A 20770-nucleotide genomic window follows, 5' to 3' on the forward strand; every position below is an offset into this window, starting at 1 on the left:
TCTACATAGATTGATGTAAGGCACTACATGCGTGCCAAAGTTTTTTCTTCTCTTTTTTTTCCCCTCTCTTCCCCTCCCCTCAGAGACTCCGATCTCTGCTGCCGTTTTTAAGAGGCTTTTTAAAATCCTTATAAAAGAGTGCTTAGGGGTGCCTCGGGAGTTTTACCATCATTTGGTTACCCTCTATGTGCATGCAAGTTGGGCTGCAAGGTTTTACAGGATTTCTCCCTTTTTGGACTCAGCCAAAAAACAAGGTATCTGTGCAGGCTTGTGTTTTAATCGGTCTCAGTTTCAGCAGAGGCTGGCTGTGACAACTGAAAGTGGGTAAATAAAACCGACAGCTAAAAGTGCACTCCAGAGACTGTAAAGATCACATTGTATCGTATTTTAAACCAGGCAGGCAGTGTCAATTTTGCTATCCCAGTGTCAATCTAAAATAACTCGACTGAAGTAATTTGGAGGCTTTAAAAATGTGTAACTATGATCAGAAATGATTCAATTGCAGACAATGGAGTTATTCTGTTTTTTATTGGTGTAATTGAGATCAGAATCTGGCACAATGTGTGTGTGTGTTGCACTTGTTGCTTACGTGCTTGTAATATATATAAGTATATACATACATATATATAACAAATAGCCTATATTCTATACACCCATATTATGTCCTTGTAAGGACTGTTAGGGTCTCTCAAATCTTCCCCAGGTGACACCCCTATTAGCAGTAAATAAGCCACTCTGGGATCTACTTGCCCAAGTCCTGCAGAGAAAGTAGTAGACACACTTTTCTTTAACCCTTCTCTTCCAAAGGACAGCTGTCCTTGCTGTCACCAGGGAGACTGGCTTCTGCTGCTGCAGATAAACAGTCCTGGCCAGAGAGGGAGACGAAAACGATGTGCTTTATTTTGCATAGGGAATTCATCTTCCAATGATGCCAAAACATCTTTAAGTGCAAAAGGTCTAAGAGCCTCGGCTGTTACCGCTTTAAGACCCGTGTAATTCCATTGGTTTAACTCCCTACGTTATCAGATCTATGTGCACTTTAAAGTCTGGCAATTCACTGTTCTCTAAGTCAAAGTCTCTTCGTTTTTCAGATACTGGCTTCAAAGTTTTTATGTGAGTTGATCCTGATTCAGGGCGTGGGAAAAAAAATTTAAAACCAGCCTAATTTTTTCCTTCTTCTTAAAAAAGAAGAAAAAAAGCTTACTATAAATATGTATTGCTGTAAATTTCTAAATCATACCTACGCGCCATTTGAGACTTTTAAACTGGCACAGCACATACTATGTATATGAAAAAAGAAAAATAAACCCACCACTGACAGATACACACACAGATAATGTTATACAGTCAAGGAGGTTTTGTATAAAGAGCTTTTAAATCTTATTTAATGTAAAATGCTGACTTTTAAAAAAAATCAAAATCCAGATGCTAAACTGTTTGCAATCTATTGTACTGTGGTCTCGTACCTTCTGTTCAGCAGACGTGCTTGGTTTTCTTTATGACAGGCTTTATTTCTTAGTATTATATAACACGCCTATACACCAGACCTGCACCAATGAAACAAAACAAAAAAAAAGAAAGAAAAGAAAAGAAAAAATTAGAAATTAATCCTTGGTGTTATCTTTCTGATTGCAGCAAGGGTTAATATGACCCACAAACAAAACAGACACCAAATTAAGCCACCCACGTGCAGCAAGGGCAATACAGCACAGAAAATAAATTCAGTATTAGCTACAGTTTAAACAATGGACTTTCTCATGTGCAGCATCTTTCTCACAAACTGCCTCCCAAACCAATTTAACGTTAGATAAGGCATTTAGAGTTATTGCCTCCTTGTTTCCTCGAGCTCCCCCTCTGTCCACTTGCATCCACCTGTCTCTTGTCTTTTACTTAGATTGTAAGCTCTTTGGGCCTGCTTTTGTTCTGGGTTTGTACGATGCCTACCACTGTGGGGTTCTGGCCCATAACTGGAGTTCCTACATGCTATCCCAGTGCAAACAAACAAAACAAACAAACAAACAAACAAATAAATAATACAGAGTTAGAGTACAAAAGCTGGTAGCAGTCGGAAGGAATTTATGAGATAAAGGCAGGGGAAGAAATCTCTATTTTCAGATGATACCTCTGGAATATTATGATATACCATTTAAAGCTACAATCCTATCTTATCTGCCTCAAATCCCACCTGCATAAAAGTCAGAGCGTTTAAGGCCAGAAGGGACCAGCACATCAGCCTGACTTCCTGTATACAACAGGCCACTAAATTTCACCCACCAGCCCTGCAGTGAACCCAACAACCTGAATTAGATCAAAGTATTACAGCCCTCAGAAGACTAAAATATTGTGTGCCACAAGAAGAGAACAGAAAGCACTGCGGTGTACCAGTGCCCGAGGCCCCTGCAATGGCAGGGAATTGATTTGCTCTGATATACCCAGATACTAGCGAGCAACCCCACCTCTCCTGCTAAATAATTAATGTAGTACGGTGTTAAAGCACACTAGGGAACCTTCTGTGCACACCAGCAGGGTCTACACAGACCAATTAATGTGCACCATGTTAATATGGTTTAGAAATCACAATCCATAGTCCACATTACTGCTCCAAGCGGACAAACCCTCAGAAAACAAATGAGTTCATTTGCTTCATGCAAGAGTCTGTTCTATCATCCCTGATATGCTTAATTGCTGAGATATCCCTACCATTTGAATGAGAAACATGATACTGGGCTCTCATTTAAAATGTGTTTTCGTCTGTCCACAAAGTGAACATTGCATCTCTGGGAATTTTCCACTTATGTGAGGGGAGTGTAAAGTCAAAGGTGGGGGTGGGGATGCACACTGTCCCGGAGGCCCAGGTGATCAAAGTAAAAAGGCACACTTCATTCAGCAAGCTACAGTTATTCTTTAGAAGGAGTAGAATGATCCCGTGACTTTACCAGCCAAACATTTTCAGGCATGTCGTGATGTGACTGGTCCTTCAATGGGAGGTGGGTCCACCCCACCTGACACGTTTAGCTCACCTCCCCAGATGGCAATGGACATGGAGAAAGAGAGCAATATCACCACAGCTCATGTGGCTTCATCAGGCCTCCAGATAAGAGGATCCTATAGAGAGTCAGAGAGAGAGAGGGAAGATACCAGATAGGAAGCCGTGGGAGTTGCTGCTTGATAGAGAGCAAACCTGCTAGTGGAAAGCCTCAAGCGACAAGACTAAGGAGCCCTACGGCCAGGGTTGTGGCTGGGAGTTCTCAAGTTTCCTTGTGAACTTTGTTAATAAACCTAGACCCCATATGCTAAGCCTCCCCTGATGCAGCTGCTGACGACCCAGCTGGGCTGTGGTGGCCCCACCTGCACTCCGTCTCTTCCCCTCCCTGCTCCGCCCCTTTCCCGACACCCCCACCATCCGCCACGGCCTGGTGATTCCCTCCTCTCCTCCACTCCACCCCCCTCATCTCCAGAGGTCCCTGCCGCTCACCACGTCCCTTCTCTCCTCCACCCTTTTCCCCATGAACCCCCCCTGCTGTGGCCCTTCTCTCCTCCTCCCCTTACCCCTATGACACACCCTCGCCACCCACCACTTGTTGTGTCCCTCCTCAACCCCCCACCCCTATGGGGGATGGGGGTGGAGGAGAGGAGGGATTCAGTGAGCAGCAGCGGGGGGTGCTGAGCGGGGAGGGGGCTGAGCAGAGGAGAGGGCGGGGCCTGAGGCAGAGCAGGAGTGGAGTGTGGGCAGGGCCATGGGCGGAAGAGGTGGGACAGGGAACGAGGCTCCCCCAGGGGAAGTTTCATCCGCCACCCAAGAAAGGGTGTTTCTTGACAAATTAAAGTCTATGTTTAAATTATTGGGGAGCTCATGGGGGGAAACTGAGGCAGTGGTTTGCCCCCAAGCCAGATCTGATAGGCAGTGCAGCTATAGTGGGTAATTGGCAATTGCTCTGGTGATTTTACTACACACAGCGTTGGAGCCACTGACAACTCCTCCCGACTGTCCAAAGGCAGCGGCAGCAGAGTTGGGCCTTCAGTATGGGAGTTCACTATATGCTTTTTATTATAAATCCAAGCTGTGCTTTGGTCCAGATTCTGCTCGCAGTTACACCAGTGTTTAGCTGGAGTAAATCCACCGATGACAGTGTTAATCCAGATTTACACTACTGGGACTGAAATCAGGTTGCTGGCCCTTTGTTGGCTTCAGCTTGCTTTCTAGTGAGCAGGTATCCCTCGTAGGGTGACCAGATAGCAAGTGTGAAAAATCAGGACAAAGGTTGGGGGGCACCTATATAAGGCAAAGCCCCAAATATCAGGTCTGTCCCTATAAAATCAGGACATCTGGTCACCCTAATCCCTCTCCTACTTGTTAAGAGAGCAGTAACTAAGTCCATTTATACATGCCCAGCAAGTTCTGTGGGCCTTTACTGAATCATAGAATATCAGGGTTGGAAGGGACCTCAGGAGGTCATCTAGTCCAACCCTCTCCTCAAAGCAGGACCAATCCCCAGACAGATTTTTGCCCCAGATCCCTAAATAGCCCCCTCAAGGATTGAGCTCAAAACCTTTGACTTAGCAGGTCAACGTGCAAACCACTGAGCTATCCCTCCCTCCATATATAGGGTGACCAGGTGTCCCGATTTTACAGGGACAATCCCGATTTTTGGGTCTTTTTCTTATATAGGCTCCTATAACTCCCCCCACACGTCGCGCTTTTTCACGTTTGCTGTCTGGTCACCCTATCCATATAGTACTACATTGTTACACACAGAAAGCCTAACTTTTCCTATTCCTCCTTCTTCATGCTACTTGGCTGCCAGCAAAAAGGGTATTTAGAGCTCAGGAGAGACAGTCGCCCTGATTCCACTTCTGGTGCCACAAGGGCCCAGGACTGCCAATTGCAGGAACCTGCTCTGCTCCTGAAGCCCCAGGATGGAGCAGATCTGGTACACACTGACTCTCCTAAGTATTTAGCTGCCAAACGCCAACGAGTGTCTACTGAACATATGCAAACTGTGATTTTTCAAAGGCTTGTAGCTTGGCCAAATTTGGGTGGTTTTTCACAGGAATGCCAAAAGGCTTATCAGTGAATTAGGGTGATCCAAATGTCAAGTCACTGCTCCAAAGCCTGGAGGCGCTAGAGAGTCTCTATAAAACAGCTGTAAGGCTTTTTTTTAAAGATGGGCAACATGAAGTATTTTCCCCTAGTCTTGTTTTTGGAAATGGCAGAACCATTTTTGCTGAAAGTTTCCAAAAAAAAAAAAAAATTCAGCGCAAGGCAGACACCCAGCATGGAGCATTTCAGCCCCAATGGTTAAGTTGGCAAAGACTGAGAATGCAGTATTATGCTGGAGAGCATTGGGCAACCTTAACCGTAGGTGGTTCTAAGAGCTCTACTTATAATAATTCTTATTTTTTAGCATTTGGCACTGGTTGGTCCTACATATGAAGGCATAGAAGACATGGTCCCTGCCTCAGTGAGCTGACAGTCATAACGGGAAAACAGTAGCAGACAAAGGCAGCCTAGAGTTTGCCAATGTGCACCAGTAGTAGTGTTTTTTGTGGTGTGAACACCTGGATAGAGAACACCTGGACGGAGAACTGGCCTCTGGACAGTCATTTCCATACTCAACAGTTTCTGAGTAATAAAAGACAGACCTGAAGAAGGGCCAACTTCTTTGTGAGCGCAAGGGGGTGAAACATCCCTTTATTTGACAGAGTTGAGCCCTTTTACCACCAGTGAAGAATTTGGGCCAATAAGTGCCCAGAATTATTGTATAATAGATTGCTTCTCATGAGGCATCTGATGGACATTGTCCTCAGACGTCACCTGTGTGGTACTCTGCTCTGTTCAATGTTGATAACAGTCGGTTGCGTGCATGTGTGTTCTCCCTGTGTGCTGTCCCAGCTCTGCGCAGATCGCTGGCACAGCAGATCTCAAGTGAACCGTCCAGTGACCACAGACTCTAATAAGGCATGAAGGCACCCGGCTAGGTTTATTGTCAAACGAAAGACAGTCTCTAGTCTCCGGATCAGATGTCTACAGTTCTGCTAGTACATATGTGCTCCCTGACAATGGACCAGCTCAGCCAGTGGCGGGATTTGCCTCTGCCCCCTAGGCCAGACAAAGACATCAACTCAGGGATGCATTCTTATACACAGGTACAAACAGGTTATGCCTCATTGAATGCATTGAGATACAGCCCCTCTGTGCATTAGGGTGTTGCCTTTCTCCTGGTACAGGTTGGTTCGAACAAACAAGTCTATCCATCATACTGTCTATCCATCGTATTGTCATTTCATATTGTCTATCCATCATATTGTCCTTTCATATTATCTATCCATCATATTGTCTATCAATCATATTGTCCTTTTATACTGTCTTTAGGCTGGGTCTGCCTGTTCCTTGTTATCTGTGTGGGATGTGTTCGTACCAGGCTGTTCTGGTGCCATCCTGGCATACGTTCATCTATTAGGGCTTACATGTATATATGTGCTTTTAGCAGCCTTCCTCTTGCCAACTTCTGTGAGCAGGGCCTGCCTCTGGTTCACAGCCTAACTTTGCTTTATGTTAGCAATGTCTTGACCAATACTTCAGTTCAGGCCTCAGGCCCCATACCAGGCCTCTGATACCAAGGGTTTATGGTCCTCATCTTACCACAGACATAAAGCCAAATTCACTGGGGAAAAGCAGCAGAGACTTTGGTTCTGGTTTGCTTTTCAGGTTGTATCTCTGCAGTTCTGAGAATATGGCCACAGTGTCCATCCCATGAAATATAAAATGCAGTAGGACACAATAACACTGAAGAATTTCTTACTCCAAAATGTCTTCTCATGACTAGCCTGACACAGGCACCGGAATCCGGATGTAAGAGCAGATAGGAGCTGCACTGCCAGGATTTAATAGATCCGGAAGTACTATATGATCCCTTCATTTTTCTCCTCTCATGTGACATGACAATAGCAGGAGTTATTGTCTTCAAACTGATATAGTAGCACAAGTGCCTTGTAAATCAGTCCATGCTAGGCATCAACACTGACTTGCATCCTCCCTTAAGGCACATGTGACATGTTTCTTGGACCCTCAAACCCAGGAAGGGGCTGGTGTCAGCCAGGAGATCTTCAGCACTCAGCCAGCTCTCCTGACAGACACCTCTTCACCTGAGGGAATGGAGTAGATTGCAGCAGAGAAAGGCTATAGCTGCCCGTACTGCACCTGGATATCCATCCTTTGTCTGGGGGCAGATTCTTGCCTCCACTCAGGAAAATTCAGGGAGTGGAAGAGCCCAGGGGGGAAACCTCTTGCAATGGGGAAAGTGGGGCACATGACCTGCTGCCTGCTTGTAGACTACAGGGAACTGACAGGAATGCCAATGTCCTGACCAATATCCATCAGTATATCCACTGCCAGGATTCACACAACACATGTTGGCAGGCTTCACTGGTAAGCAATTTTGGCGAGAGATAGCGAGTGGGAACAAGAACCGACTAGCCTCATCCATGAGAAGAGTTAGGAAACAGCCTGATTCTCCTCCCCGTGGGCCCCTCCAGAGGAGTTGTTATTATTTATTATTTGTATTATGGTAGCACCTAAGAGTCCCAATCATGGACCAGGATGCCATTGTGCTAGGTGCTGTACAAACACAGCACAAAAAGACAGTCCCTGCAGGTATGTGTATTATTTTTTATAGATATGTCTTCCACAGCATTCCATTTCTCCAGCAAGCTGGGAAATGCCAGCATTCGAAAGGTCAACTGCTTTTTTTTCTAAAAGCAATTACATTTTGCAACAGTTATCCTTGAGAATTTCCTGTGTGTAGTGCATTGTAGGGAAGCTGACCAATTTCTCCCGCTCATTGTGTTGTGTAAGATGACACAACGCTGCCAGGAATGCCGGGCATGACAAACCAGTGACCATGCTAATGAAACCCTAGTTCATTCATTGTAAAAAACCTGGAAGGTGAATAAGCCATTGTTATTTTCTTTAGGAGAGTTTTAAATAGGGATTTAATGTTTTTCTTACCCATGTCACCCATGAACAGATGAAGGGCCGATCCTCACCAGTTGTAAATCCTCCTCAATATCTCCATTGAGGTTATTAGAACTATGCTGATTTCCACAGGTTTTGTCACCCAGATTTCACACAGCCCTGATTTGGATCATCTCTTTGAAGCAGCCTCAGTGCAGAACTCTGGCACTGTCCAAAGTTGTCAGCTAGATCTCAGCTGGCTGGAGCGTCTTCCTCATACCAGTGAGTTTCTTCTAAAATGTAAGTTATTGGCCGATGCTGGAATTCATACCAATATCAACATATAATTGATGCCACAAAATTAAGCCTTTGGTTTCCATTTTCCACTGCAACTCCTGTGTGGTACTAGAATGTGGCAGCATTCTTTCAATCTCAATTTGACATGTCAGGTACATGGAGTAGCATTGCTGGTGCATTTTGACCCACCAACCTAATCCATGCAGCCGCAATGAAGCAGTTAAAACAAGCTACCAGTTAAATGGTAAAAGAAAACAAGTGACCCCCCGTGCAATGATTGTTATGCATTGTGGACTGTTGTAATAACTAGGCCTACAAATGTTCCCTAATTGTGAGTTCAACTGTACAAAGCATGGGAAAGTTCATAAAATGTCACAATCGGGGTGGCTCTATTTATTTTGCCGCCCCAAGCACGGCAGTCAGGCGGCTTTTGGTGGCATGCCTGCAGGAGGTCCGCTGGTAACACAGATTTGGTGGCATGCCTGCGGGAGGTCCACTGGTCCCACGCCTTCGGCGTACCCACCACCGAATTACCGCTGAAACCACGGGACCGGTGGACCTCCAGCAGGCATGCCGCCGAAGGCAGCCTGACTGCCGCCCTCACGGAGACCGGCACGCCGCCCCCCGTGGCTTGCCGCCCCAGGCACGCGCTTAGTGCGCTGGTGCCTGGAGCTGCCCTGGTCACAATAATAATTAATGGAGATATCCCATCTTCTAGAACTGGAAGGGACCTTGAAAGGTCATCAAGTCCAGCCCGCTGCCTTCACTAGCAGGACCAAGTACTGATTTTGCCCCAGATCCCCCCTCAAGGATTGAATTCACAACCCTGGGTTTAGCAGGCCAATGCTCAAACCACTGAGCTATCCCTCCCACAATAGCAAATGTTGATGGGGGAAAAGGTGCAAAAATGAGACAGAAGGATTGAATTAGTCCGTACAAAAAGTCCTCCTTATATAACTCAAGGACTGTGTAAAGATCATGCTTGGTAAACAAGAGAAAAGTGAGGAACCAGAAATCAGTGAACCAACACTGGTGTTTCAGAAACTAGGCCTAATTGGTGGAGAAAATAATGAAAGGATGGGCTTTTTCACCTATCACTCCCTTTTGGGGTCCTTAAAGTAAGAGACTTCGGGGAGAAAAATTGATCACTGGAACGAGGTTCACCATCATGGCTGCCCACCCCACCATCTCCTGTGACCCCAGGCCTTCACCATTCTAATCATAAAAAGATGTCCTGATCAGACTGGGCCAGAGAGAGGCAGCTAAAAGCAATGCCCTAAACAACCCAATGCTGGTACAAGTTTGCCAGATCTCAGAGTGGCTGATAAGTGCTGTGGTTCTCCGGCAATGAGGCTGCAAAGTGCAAGTTGCATTTTCTATCTTTGCTAGTCTTTTCTTTCCCCTTTTGTGTGTGTATTTGTCTTCTAGGAAACGGGGTCAGACTTTAACAAGAGCAGCAAGAACAGCTCCAGCACATCTTAAGTAACTTAAAATGAAAACCTTATCTTATGCTTTACATTTCAAATGCTTTAATTGTTTTCCCTTCTTTGCTGTATCATTCCTACAAGGTTATAAAGGGATTTTAAAGGTGTATTTGCCATGGTACTAGGCAGGCAGAAGTGTCTGTGTATCAAACCTCGATCCTTGTTTAAATCTGTTTAATGCTGGACAGTGACGGGGTTATGTTAACACCTTTGATTCTTTGGACCCATTTACCCCATCTACATTAATACACCAAGGCCCATTCTTCAGCGGGCGTTAATCAGCATAGCTCCACTCAGGATAATGGAGTTGTGCCAGTTTACACCAGCTACAGATTTGCCCCTGTATCTTTAGGTAGAGTAATGGCACATTTCAACGACTCTAAAAGTAGGCTTTTGTACACATCTGTGATTTGAAAGATTGGTAAGATCTTGTCATATTTCCCCCGGCACCGGAGGAACTGGGGACGGGGGAAGGGGAGAGAGGAAGTGGTAACAAAGTGAGCCAGCGTTGCACCTTCCGGATGTGACAAAGGCATATGTTGAGATTGGGTGTTGGTTACTGTCTTGTGGGTATGTGCTATTGCCTGGTTTCCTGGCAACGGCATGTCAATAGCACGCACTGTGCTTAGCCACAGGATTAACCAAGACCTGCATGCACATATGTGCGCACACAAACGCACATTTCTGTTGCACTGTGTGAACGTGATTGTTCCATCCGTTGCACAAGCAAGGATGAATGCAGCCAAAGCTGCTTGTATTTGGACAAAGACAGGCAAGAGACACCAACATCCTTCAGTCTGTGATGATTGCCCGTGATGCAAGCTCAGCTTCACACCGGCTCACTCCCTGGTCTTGCAGCATGCAGAGCCACCCCAAAAAGGAGCGTGGCCCTTTGCCAAAAGTCTGACACCCTCTGATTTCCTCAAATGGTGCAGCCGTGCACTGAGGGCTCAGATGCCCTGGTGATGAATGTATTAGATTTGATTAGATTCGAGTAAGACAAGCATCTTGCAATGCAGCTGTGTGTCTCCAGGTGATACAACTGTACAGGGGCTTTGTGCAGGGGATTCACGCCACAGACAAGGTGACCAGATGTCCCGATTTTATAGGGACAGTCCTGATTTTTGGCTCTTTTTCTTATATAGGCTCCTGTTACCCCCTCACCCCCTGTCCTGATTTTTTCACACTTGCATTCTGGTCACCCTAGCCACAGAGCCTCAGTAGCACATTCCGTAAGGACAAATGGCAGGGAAATGCGGTGGTTTTCAAGGGAAAGGGCGGCTTGGGAAAACAAAGAGTGTGGGGTAACGATAAGGACAAGAGACCTGTAGTGTGGTTAACGTTACTTTGGGGCAGAGGTCAGAGTGGAACTAAAAAGGTGGTGCTACTGTCCCAAGCTCCACCCACAAAACAAAGTGAAAAAATGAGGAGTTCAGGCTGCGGGAGGGGGCCCTGGGTTGGGGTTCGGGGGGTGAGGGCTCTGGGGTGGAGCTGGGGATTAGGAGTTTGGGGTGCAGGGGGGGGGCTCCAGGCTAGGACCAATGGGTTCAGAAGGCGGGAGGGGGATAGGGATGGGGCAGACTGTTGGGGCACAGGAGGGGTGAGGACTCTGGTGGGGGTGCGGGCTCTGGGGTGGGGCTGGGGATGAGGAGTTTGGGATACAAGAGAGGGCTCATGGCTGGGATCAAGGGGTTCAGAGGACAGGAGGGGGATCAGGGCTGTGGCAGGGGATTGGGGACCGAGGGACGGGGGGGGCTCAGAGGTGCAGGCTCCAGGAAGCGCTTACCACAAGCAGTTCCCGGAAGCGTGTCCCCCCTCCAGCTCCCAGGCGCAGCCAGACAGCTCTGCGCCTGCAGACAGGGCAGCAAACCAAACTGTCTGGATACGCCTCCACGTACTATATAAGAGCCGGTGGAGGGTCATGCCAGCTGCTTTCTGGGATCCGCACAAAGTGGGGCAAACCGCCGACCATGCTCCCCGGCTGGAGTGCTGGAGCAGGGCAAACCACTGATTCCACTCCCCGTCTGGAGCTGAGGGCCAGATTAAATGGATGCCATAGTTTGCCCACCCCTGTGCTAGAAGCTGTACAAAGGCATGGTCAGAGACAGAGCTTGCCCGAAGGAGCTTGCAATCTCAATGGACAAAAGGGTGGGAGATTTTGATCTGATTTTGCAAACTGGAAACTGAGGCACAGAGAGGTTCATTGACTTGCCAAGTATCACACGGTGAGTATGTAGCAGAGCTGGGAACCGAGCCCAGCCCCGTTGAGTCCCTAGTTCAGTGATCTCTTTCTCCAGGCAGAGGTTAAAGAGACGGCCACGGCATAGCCATCGCACAGCACCACACATGCCATGTGCTCCTTGGCATCACTTCCAGGACCCACTGCAGCCTGTGCATGGTCATGCTGTCCCAGGTTCCGCAGATCTCCTGGTGTTCTGCTGCCTCGTCACGCTGTCAATGCAGGGGGCGTAACCCTCATCTGCCCTGTTGCTTCCCTTCGCTGTTGCTCTTGCTTGTGCAGCACTTTTGTGAGCGGCAACGATCCCAGTCACGGCAATCTGTGGCCCTGGCAAACCCTCCCCACGGTGCTTGTGCTCTGTGTTAGTAGAGGCACAATGTACACTGTCATTCCAGGGCCATTTTGGATACTTTCATTCACTTTGAACACAAACCTGCAAGATGCTGAGCAACCTCAATGTCTTTCAACTTCCATGGGAGCATCCGGCACCTTCCAGGACCGGGCCCTTTGTGCCCATTCTTACAGTTCCCCAGATCCCTCATCCTCCCCTTTCCCCACTCATCCCTCAGGGCCAGTCTTCTTCTTTTGCCTCTGACAGCTCCTCCTCTCTCTCTTTCTCAATCCCCTTCATGTCCTCAGAGTCCTATTCATTAGAAGCCAATAGCACATTCCAGGAGTGAGAGGTGCACTTTCATATTGTTTTTCTACGTCTCTTAATGAGAATGTGATGACACCAGGAAAGCCACGAGCAGAGGAGCCAATTCATTAAAAGTGGGATAAACACTGTAACCAGCTCCCCCTCCTCACTAGATGACACTGATCAACACAAACTCTCTAGAAGTCATTGCAGCTTGAGATACCATAAAACAATATTCTTTTATGGGAGGAGATCAGTTACTCTCTCCAGGCTCGAGCAGTGGTGACCCCACTTGCATGCCCCCGGGGCTGTTTGTCGGACCACAAGTTATCATAGCCCTTCATCCCCACAGAAACAGCAGCATGGAGAACCAAAGGATCCATAACAAGACCTTGCCCAAGTGAAAGGATTCACCTAGGCCTCAGATGCACGGCTTTAAATACGAGAATCACTTATTTGTACTAGATCCTGACTTTCCCTCCGGGAAATAGAGCTGAGAGCCAGGGGAAAAAATAAAAGTTTCCATCTTTCCCATATGATCTCATTTGTCCATTTTGCAGCCTGCTCTCTCATTAAACCGGGCGACAAAATGGCGGATGAAATTGAATGTTGAAGTTCAAAGTAATGCACCATGGAAAAATAATCCCAACTATACGTACAAAACGGTGGGGTCTAAATCAGCTGTCACTTCTCAAGAAAGAGATCTTGGAGTCATCATGGATAGTTCCCTGAAAATATCCACTCAGTGTTCAGTGGCAATCAAGAAAGCTAATATGCCACTGTATAAATCCATGGTACGCCAACACGTTCAATACTGAGTGCAGTTCTGGTGTCTGATCTCAAAAAAAGATAGAATAGAATTGGAAAAGGTGCAGAAAAGGGTAATAAGAATGGCTAGGGGTACGGAACAGCTTCCATAGGAGGAGAGATTAAAAAGACTGGGACTTAGCTTAAAAGGGAGATGAGTAAAGGGGGATATGACAGGGGTCTATATAATCATGACTGGTGTGGAGAAAGTGAATAGGGAAGTGTTATTTACCCCGTCACATCACACTAGTACTAGGGGTCACCCAGTGCATTTAATAGGCAGCAGGTTTAAAAGCAAACATAAGGAAGTATTTCTTCATACAACGCACAGTCAACCTGCGGTACTCATTGCCAGAGGATGTCGTGAAGGCCAAAAGTATAAACGGGATCCAAAAAGAACTACACAGATTTATGGAGGATAGATCAATCAATGCCTATTAGCCAACATGGCCAGGGATGCAATCCCATGCTCCAGGTGTCCCTAAACCTCCAATTGCCTGAAGTGGGGACTGGACAATAGGGGATGGATTACTGTATAATTGCCCTGTTCTGTTCATTCCCTCTGACGCAGGTGGCACCGGCCACTGTCAGAAGACAGGATACTGGGCTAAATGAACCATTGGTCTTACCCAGTGTGGCCGTTCTTATCTTCACAGTTCTATCTTAACCTCCCCAGTAAGAAAGGATTCTCTTCACAGTCCCTTCCATTTTTCCATCTCCCCCTCATCTCACTGAGGAGATATGATGCAAGTGGGCCAGGATGTAACCCAGACTGACACTAGTGAAGAGATTCCCATTGACCTAAATCCAGGGCTTTTAGTATCAAGGCAGGCCTACATTTAAATGGTGCGTCAGTGCAGGTGCACTGCTCTAGCGCTTCAGTGAAGATGCTACCTACGCTGATAGGAGGGCTTGGAAACAAGTATCTTAAAAAAGGCAAACCCATTCAGAAACACAAGCCTAGGCTAAGCAAAACTGGACTTAAATCAACGGACAACAATGCAAGTTCCCTTAAAATATCAATATCTAGCGACATGTAGATTGAGTTAAAGAAGCAGCTGGTGGGATGAGAGGGAGCCAGGACGTGGTGGAATCGAGGCCCAGCACTGACACACTATGTGGCACGTAAGTTAAAGGACAGTGGACGACATTTTGTGGGTGATCTAAATGAGAGGGCACCAGAAGGAGTTTCCTGTTCAAATGGCATATAAAATCCGAGCAATGACGCAGCTCACTGATGGCTTTAGGATAAAAGTCAGCCTCAGGACTGGCCCCTCCCTTTCCCCCCATCAGCCTCACCGCTGACAAGATTATTGCCATGTATAAGAGGAGAGAGAGCAAAGCGAGAAGGATGTGTAACTAGGGCTTGCTCTGGCTCCCGTTGGCGTAAATGAAGAGACTGCCATTGGCTTCCAGGAGAGATGGATCAGGCCCACAATGAACAGCGGGCAGCCACTGATCCCACACCCTACTTCCACAGCTAGTGAGGAGGGAGGGAAATCTCGCTGGCTGCCCGCTGCTGCCCTGTGTGGAGGGGAGTGAAGGTCTCCAGGGGTGGGGGTGGCAGAGCAGCATGGGGACAGGGGCAAAGGAAAATTATGCACCTCCTCATCCCATGGCTGTGAGAGATGAGCCCACACGGCCCCCTCACTCTGTGAAGAGAAAGAAGGAGCTGGCAGAGGTGGGCTTACAGGCACTAAATAGGGGCTTCAGGGTTTGTTCCTGTAAGCATGAGCCCTACTTTAGGTAGGCTTGTTGTCTGAGATGCAGCTCACCACCCGAGGTTAAGCCGTGCTCTGCAAACACCCAACATAATGGAGTCTGTCCCCGTAATTAATGTGCCTCACAATAATGCCTGGATTGTCAGTGCGAAGAGAAGATGAAGTGCTGCTGGATGACTGACTGTATTCAGAAAGACGATCCAGATAATAGGATTTAGCGGACTTGAACAAACTCCACCAGATACCTCAAAGAAGCGGGTCGGCTCTCTGAATGCAAACATTGGCTCAGCCTGCTTCTCAGATTCCTCAGTGGGCAGTAGAGTGCATCTCAAGCTGTGAACCACAGGGATAGGTGTTTATTATTATAATGATTATATAACATTTTTATTAGCATACTTCCCGGACAGGGTCAAGGCCCCATTGTGCTATGCATTACACAAACGCAGTTAAGGACACGGGCCCAGTATTTAGGCACTGGATTCATGGCAGAGGGGCACCTAGCTACCTTTGATGACCTGCTTCAGGGAGCTTCACCATCTGAAAGACACAAAAGGAGACAAAGGAACAAGGACGGGAACATGACACACAAGCAAATGTACGTGGTGATGATTGGCACAGCTGAGCTAGTTGTGTGTTTTGTGGTTGCTGATGTTGGGATAGGAACAGGGAGAGGGGGCAATGGGAGGAATGAGGGAGGAGTTGGTACGAGAAAGGAAGTTTGAAAGGAAGCAAAGGGAAAGAGAACTATCAGAGCTTGCCACCTGCTTAGTCGCTGGTCAGCAGCCAGGGTTTGGCTTGGGATCTGAGAGGCAAACATTTACTGGATCTCTGTGTTTACTTTCACCGGGTATTTTCATCCTCCTAAGGGATACTTGCTGAGCCCTCTACATGAACCGACAGACCCATGCTGAAAAGGGGGAAGTGGTTCAAGGTAGAACCACTGGAATAGGTTGCAAAGGGATGTGGTAAATTAATTGTCCAGCACATGGTGTCTCTAAATAAAGACTATGTGACTGTCTAAGAGCTATATTTTAGCTTAACCACAAGTGATATGGCTTGAGGCAGGAATCACTGATTGGGATTCTATGGTCTGTGCAGTGCAGGCGGTCAGCCTAGTTGATCATAGTAGTCTGCTGTGGCCTTAAAATCTATGAAACAAAGACAGATGAACATAAAGTGACAACTGATTAATAATAATGTGCATGGTCAGCCTGGGCAGCTAAAGGCGCAGTTTAGTCTAAGTTGCACAACCAGCATTTATGCAGCCTATTCCTACGTTCTCAATATCTTTGACAGGAGTAGGTGGGTATTATCTGCACTAGGATAAAATGTTCTTGAACTGTGTCCACAGTGTATTTTGCCACACGTCTGTCCCCTCAATAGTAGGTGTGGACGTCTTACACTATGGCATGTATTTTTCCAGTTTACACTGGCCAATACAAGAAAAACCATGTTCTTTAGTTCTGGTTTGGTACCTTTCTGTCCCTCTCATGCTAAATCAGGGCTGTGTGTGTTGCACAGTAGATAAAGCTCCCGTCTATACAGTGACATAAGGCAACTACCAATATTTGGGATTCCTGTAAACCGGGTATCTCTGCCTGCTGGACATGGGAAGGATTTTTTTTAAAAAACGTATCATAATGGAAAGTAACAGACTTTGGAGTGACCTTGCCCAGCTAACCAAAGTGTGCAGTGATTCCAGCTGCAGGGAATATGAAGGTAGCAACTTTTACGGCAGTGGAATTGGCAGCATCATGTCAGTGACACATTACGTCTTGTTCTATGAAACACGCCCACTTACTCCTCCATTAATGGCTGAGGGTGTACAGAGGCTTAGCCCAAAGCTTATGCATCATTTAAGTCCTATTTGGGGTCTCAAATGGGATTTCCTATCTCCTAGAACTGGAAGGGACCTTGAAAGGTCATCGAGTCCAGCCCCCTGCCTTCAATAGCAGGACCAAGTACTGATTTTGCCCCAGATCCCTAGGTGGCTCCCTCAAGGATTGAACTCTCAACCCTGGGTTTAGCAGGCCAATGCTCAAACCACTGAGCTATCCCTCCCCCCCATGTGTAGGCTTGTGCTGGCCCTCTGAACACTGAGGGGGTAAATTCCACCCTGAAAGAACCTGCAGAGTTTAAAGTCTACCCCTTAATGCTGGTAGGATTTACACAGTTATCCTTCATGGCTGATAACGGGGGGGGGGAGGCGCTAGCTGCACAAGGCTGAGATTCATGCTCAGTTACTGTCTATGGGGGACTAATATCCCCTATATTATTTTTACTCGGCTACACATTTCAAAGGTTCTGTGCTGGCAAACAGCATAGGGAAAATAAGCCCATTGAGGCTCATTAATGTCCATCTGATAGGATTTCATTATCTGGGATATGTTTCCCAGAAAGAGAGAGAGAGTACACAGCGGCTATTTGGGGGAAAGGACTAAGCATACCGTGATTGTGTGTGAGATTTCACTGCTTCCTTAAGCTCCCTTCTTAACTTATTTCCTTTTGCCCTTGAGAGGCTGTTTTGTTGCTAGCAGTGGTCAAGAGTATTTCACTGTTTTCCTTCATATGGGGGTTTTCTTCCTCTGCTCTCTGAATCTTTGAAATCTTTATACCTCTGCAGAGAGCACCAAAAAATGAAGATGCACCATGGGCTGCTGTGTTAGTCAGTCCCCCGTCCACATCCATGAAAACATCCCACCCGGGTGTATTTCCAAGGGAGCCCCACCAACCCTACAAAGCTTAGCTCATTAATTGGATTCTCAGACTACCAACGGGGGATATTCTCACAGGCCCTGAGATGACTTTGGAATGAGTTTTTTCCTGTTCTGAGAACTCCAGGAGCAAAATTAGGCTCACCTCCAGTTCTGCTGGCAGCGGGGAGATAAATTCATTAGAACAGATCTGTAGTGAGATGAGGGTCATGTCAGGAGAGCGGAAGACCACCAGAATACTCCCTTTCTCCCCGTAGAAACTTATTTGCAGGTAAACCACAAAATTGGGGTCCCCTGTTTTGATGGGCAACTTGGGGGATCATAGGTGGTAAGATCATTGTTTCCTGTAGCATAGACCCTTCCCCGCTTCAGTAATTTAGGGATATTTCAGCATAAAAATGTTTGACATGCCTGTGTTAATGTCCTCTGGAAGGTAGAATCTATGGCCATCACTAGTGGAAACTTAGCAGGATCATGGTTTCCCATTGGGGAAGACCAGTTAGGAAAAACTAAGCTTCAGTGGCTGGCTTGAGAATCATAGGAAATCCACACAGATCTTGGACCATCAGCAGGTTGGGAGGGAAAAAGTCTTTGCCATTCTGCTGGGAATTAACTCACCTGCCACAGAACAATGTATAGATTATGCTATAAATTCAAACCTCTGGATTTTTCTGCCTGGCTTCTGCATGGGTTTTTTTTTTTCCCCTCTGGGGATGGGAAGATCTGTTCCTAGATCCCCATGCCCCAAAGTGACCTCTGAATCCTATTATGTCCTGTGACGGGAAGCAGTTGCAAATCATGACTAAAAAACCAAGATGTTCCTCAAAGTGAATTGGAAAATGCTAAGTGTTTGCCTCTCACGCTTGCGCAAGGAACTTTTATTTTCGTCAAAAGAGTGGAAGGTTTGGAGCGTATCCAGAGGAAATGTAATTCACGTATTTTGGTGTTTGTTCAACAGCCTAATGTTATTCAGGATCCTGATTATTTATGAGACTTAATGTAGTCAGACTGGGAGAGGTCTGTCTGTAGAAGTTCATAAATCTGAAAAAAGAACAGGAGTACTTGTGGCACCTTAGAGACGAACAAATTTATTTGAGCATAAGCTTTCGTGGGCTACAGCCCACTTCATCGGATGCATAGAATGGAACATATAGTAAGGAGATATATATACACACATACAGAGAACATGAAAAGGTGGGAGTTGTCCTACCAACTCTAAGAGGCTAATTAATTAAGAGAAAAAACTTTTGTAGTGATAATCAAGAATTTTGGACAAAAGCATCAAAGAAGCAAATATGTTGGTTGTAGCTCATATATGCACCTGCTTTACTTGTGTCATTTAAACATTGCAGGATTGTTTCCTACAATACATTTTCTGGTATTTTGTCCAGCCTAGTTTTAATGTCTCAAATGATGGAGCTTCCACTACTTCCCATGAAAGACTATTCCACATTCTGATAGATCTAACTGTTATATAGAATCGTTACTGATTTTTAAATGAAAGTTTGTTTTTCCCCTCAGATTCATTCCATGTTCCTAGTCTTACCCTCCTCTCCCCCGACCCCTTATATAAGCATATAGAATCCCTTTCCCTTGGTGATATATACACCTTTAATTACTTGAAGTTGGTTGTCATGTCCCTTTCTTAGCTGTTATTCAGACATGTTTTATATAACTGAACTTTCATCCTAAATCGTAGCCCTTAGTTCTTTGCTCTTCCTCTCTGAATTTCTTCTAGTTTGTCTACATCTTTCTGGTGCTCTTACTTTAGAAGCCTGGATTTTAAAACAGTGGACATGTACTCTCCCATATGCCATATTTAGACATGAATTCCTTTTCTGCTGAGTCATCAGTCCGCACGCTAACATCACAGCAATGCTGCTTCCTGAACTCTAGAGCCACCCAATTCCTAAACACAGAAAGCCAAGTGCGTTGGCATCAGGTTCTGTCAGCTCTAGATCATCAAGTGCTTTGTTCTGAAAGGTCCCTGGGTCCATTCTGAAGGGAAATGAGAAATCTTGCATAATGGTTTCATGGTTTTACAGTGTCATTTGCCAAAGTGGAATTCAAGCTATTCATAATAATAAAATCTTTGCGAACTCAAAATTCCTATTCTTTTTTTTTATTCTTACCACATACTATAATTAGAATAAAATAATCAGCCAGAAATAAATTCTCTGAACTCCTAGCTCCTAGCTGCATTTTTCTCCTGCCATTGACTGAATGAAAATGTACATATGGGGCTAATTCTAAATGCAAAGCAGTGTTGCAGTCAGGGGTCTTACACCACTGTAAAACTGGTGAGAGATTGGAATCAGGCCCCCCGATGTAATAAAATGCGATAATACAGAATTTTCCAGTACAATATGTGTAAATGATCTAAATAGAGGTGAACAATGAAGGTATCTGCAGTTGTGAACAGTGTAACAACAACAACAACAAAACAGCAACCCAGTATTTTTGAGTGTCCTGAAGAAAGTAGCTGCAGATTTAGGTCATGGAGTCTAAAGGCAGAAGGGACCATCCGATCATCTAATCAGACTTCCTGAGTTTCACAAGCCTGGCCATCTCCTCAGCAAACCCAACAACCACAGTTAGACCAAAGAATTCCCTTGTCACATGCAGAAAACAGGAGGGACTGAGATGCACCAGTGCCCGAGGCCCCGACCATGGTAAGGAATTGATTAAGTGAGATATCAATTAAGAGGGAGAGCAGTGTTGCCTATTGGCACTGGACTGCAATCCAGGAGACACAGAGTTCTAGTCCCAGCTTTGTTGCTGACCTCGGGCAAGTCATGGCCCCTCTCTGTGCCTCAGTTTCCCCATTTGCAGAAAAAGGGGATAATGATACTGACCTCCTTTGTCAAGGAATTTGACATTGACTGATGAAACATGTTTTAAAATAGCTAAGTATTGT

General features: G+C 46.1%; 1 long non-coding RNA gene across 1 annotated transcript in view; it reads left to right on the forward strand.

Annotated features, from left to right (window-relative positions):
* Positions 1-118: 118 nt before the first annotated feature.
* Positions 119-20770, forward strand: part of LOC117871976 — a 34864-nt gene continuing 14212 nt past the window's right edge. Inside the window, exons 1-2 of the long non-coding RNA XR_004644371.1 lie at positions 119-254; positions 8108-8254. This is a non-coding gene — a long non-coding RNA (uncharacterized LOC117871976). The remainder of the gene's footprint in view (positions 255-8107; positions 8255-20770) is intronic.

Source organism: Trachemys scripta, chromosome 2, assembly GCF_013100865.1.
Source record: "Trachemys scripta elegans isolate TJP31775 chromosome 2, CAS_Tse_1.0, whole genome shotgun sequence".
Taxonomy (NCBI): domain Eukaryota; kingdom Metazoa; phylum Chordata; order Testudines; family Emydidae; genus Trachemys; species Trachemys scripta.